This window comes from Schistocerca cancellata, chromosome 2, assembly GCF_023864275.1.
Source record: "Schistocerca cancellata isolate TAMUIC-IGC-003103 chromosome 2, iqSchCanc2.1, whole genome shotgun sequence".
In the NCBI taxonomy this organism is placed as follows: domain Eukaryota; kingdom Metazoa; phylum Arthropoda; class Insecta; order Orthoptera; family Acrididae; genus Schistocerca; species Schistocerca cancellata.
This window is the reverse complement of record NC_064627.1, coordinates 386,026,188-386,029,579: the sequence shown is the minus strand read 5'-3', so window position 1 is coordinate 386,029,579 and position 3,392 is coordinate 386,026,188.

The window sequence follows — 3,392 nt, the reverse complement described above, 5'->3', positions numbered from 1 at the left end:
CAGACAGACCAGTAGCTCAAATGAACACGAACATTGAGTGAATCATGATTTCTCGAAAATTTCATTCAGCTGTAAACCTCCGCCTTCTCAATATAAGATGGCTAATGTCTGTGGAGCAGTTATCGGATTCTGCTATGAACAAGAACACTGAATCAAATACCTAATACGATAGTAGATAATAATGGTGATTATGAAGATATCATTTACAAAGTTTCGCAGATACTAATGAGAAAGAATCAAAGGCAGCTCGAGTTGCACAAATCTGTGTATTTTTATACATTCGGATTCGACCTCTTGGCCATTGTCAGTACGTGGGGCGTTCAAGATGTAAAGCAACACATCTTTTTCTGGAAGCTGGTTGGCTTTAATCAGGATTTCAATAATCCATATTATCCCCCACTTTTTTGGCTACAAAACCCTATTTTTCAAAATAATCTCCATTCCATGCAACGGTCTTACGCCTTCTTAGTGGGAGGGCCTGTATACCCGCGTGATACGTCTCTACTGCTCGACGTCTTGCTGCATGAATAACCTCCCCATAATCCTCGTGCTGCTTCCCGCGGAATGCATCCTTCATTGCGCCAAACAGACGAAGATCGGAAGGTGCGAGATTCGGGCTGCAGAGTGGATGAGGAAGAACGCTCCAATGAAGTTTTGTGAGCTCCCCTCGGGTGCGCAGCCTTGTTTGAGGCCTTGGGTTGTCAAGGACAAGGAGAAATTCGTTCGCTTTTTTGTGGCGACGAGCATGCTGAAGTCGTTTCTTCAATTTCCTGAGCTGTGTGCGGCCGGCCGGCACTCGGGAGATGGGACAGGTTTGTGCGAGTTCGTTGCGATGATGACAGATGCCTTGCCCAACGGCTCACCGTGCTTTTGTTCACTACCAGGTCTCCATAGACATTATGCCTGGGAATATCTACGACAGTCTGGTTCTTCTCCAAAAGAAACTCGGTGACAGCTCTCTGCTTGGAGCGCACCTCTGTTACAGACGCCATTTTGAAGGCTACGTATAGAGCGGCCACTTATCGGATCTTCATGGTACTATAGGGGCTGTAGCGTGGGGATATTCAACGATGTCATGCAACAAATTCCGCATTTTCACAAGAAATTGGCCACGAAAGAAAATGGCTGCACTAATTATTGAACGCCCATCGTACTATCACAACAGGATCTGTGTTGTGTTTGAACAGTTGATAGTCCTCTACAGACCGAAATATGTCCTGCATTCTTATGAAATTTAAGCTACCATTTGACAAATTTATAATGACAGCTGCGGATAGCCTATGTCCGAGAAGCATCGTTACACGAAATATCAGATATGAAAACAGCTACTTGTCTGAAAGCGCTGTTATATTTATTTGACAAATCAAATAAAGTCTTACTGAACACATTGCCTAATGAGAAATCTCCGGTTTTGAATGTTTTTCTGTTTCCAAAAAACAAGAAAATACACTGAAAATTCGATTGGGTGTCAATACTTTCACGAAAATACTATATTTTATTTCACGTAAACTTTGACACAGAAGCTGCTATAACGACACTCGGAAAGATGAGGGCGCACAGCCACCTGTGCATTCACTCCTATACGACTCCACTCCAATGTTGCGCCAGCAAATGCTTTTTGAGTATAATAATGTTAGGGATTTTCTCTGCCTCGTGATGGTTGGGTGTTGTGTGCTGTCCTTAGGTTAGTTAGGTTTAAGTAGTTCTAAGTTCTAGGGGACTGATGACCATAGATGTTAAGTCCCATAGTGCTCAGAGCCATTTTATAATAATGTTAGTGTATGTCGTCTCTGTATACGATGTATTTAGGAGTTCTGCTTCTTATCTAACTACTAGAGGGCAACAGCACAATGATAACGTTGTGTTACGCCCTTCAAATGCTATATTATTTGGTGATGTGGCTATAAATGCATCTGTTCGTCTAACCCTCCCCCCCCCCTCGCGCAACAACTAAAAATTGTACAAGTGCTACAAATTCTCTACATTCGTAAACAAAGATGAGAAACAGGTCACTACCTTTATGTCTCACGTCAGCTGTCGCGTTCCTCTCCAGCTCTTCAGATTCCGTAACAACACCAAAACGCTTACCTGAAACAAGAGAGAAAATGGTATTTACTATACAATTTCACTTGCTGCGGTTGTTAGTTGAATCGCGACGTAACGTCAGAAATACTGACGGGACCGCGGAACCAGAAGATTATGGACAGAGCGCGTTGCAAGGCGAGTCTATGGGAACGGCACATAAAAAATCCAACCTCACACCGGAAATTCTTTAATAGACATATCAGAGAAAGGGTCGTTTTGTGACATTGTTATGTAAGCTTCTTTACTACAGTATAGAAAGGAGCAAGAACCCATCACAAGTCAGCAGTAACAAATGTGGAAATGACAATAATTAAAGTTTGTAACTCAACTGGAAAAGTGTTTTATGCTTAGAAAAAACTCGCATAGCGGTACACGAAACCTAAACAAGATATTTGGCAAGCTACTGTTAACAAAGATCATCCACAGTATTTCTTGTTTGGTGCAGCTTGTAATACTTTTATTTACTTCGATGTCCGCCCCCGGTAGCTGAGTGGTCAATCCTGTCAATCCTAAGGGCCCGGGTTCGATTCCCGGCTGGGTCGGAGATTTTCCCCGCTCAAGGACTGGGTGTCCTAATCATCATCATTTCATCCCCATCGACGAGCAGGTCGCCGAAGTGGCGTCAACTCGAAAGACCTGCACCAGGCGAACGGTCTACCCGACGGGAGGCCCTAGCCACACGACATTTCATTTCATTTACTTCGATAACGTACCAATTATTGTTGTCTAAAGGGTGCGATCTATTTTTCTAACGCTATTCCATAACACTTGAAGGTATTAATAACGTGTTTCGACACTTGTTAATATTTGCATTGGAACTTTTTCATAAGTACCCGAAAAATGAGGCACACACAGCTGCATCTAGAGCTGTTCTACCTCTATAGCCACACAAATAGGCACGAACAGAGTTTGGAAAGGTGCCTTGGCACTCACATTTAGAGCATTTCCTGCCTGTGAAACTTTCCACTGAAAACATCAACAAGCGTTGTATCACTGTTCTGCTTCATCGAAGAGCTCCTGTACACCGATGACAACTTACAACACACTATTAAAAGCCGTATTTAATTCAATTTCTTGATACATCTAAAGTTGCAAATAGTACCCATTAAGCAAAATATTAGTCTCTTTTGCCTTCAATAGCGTGTCTAAAACATTTTTTTGAGTGAATAAACAGAGCCACATGCCAAAACAATGTTATCGCCAAATGGTGCCAGCACGCGGGCGCTCAAAAACCGATAACAGGTGGAAAAAAAACACCCAAACGTCAACAGAACCTAACACGTTAAGCCAGGGACAATGGCACTAAC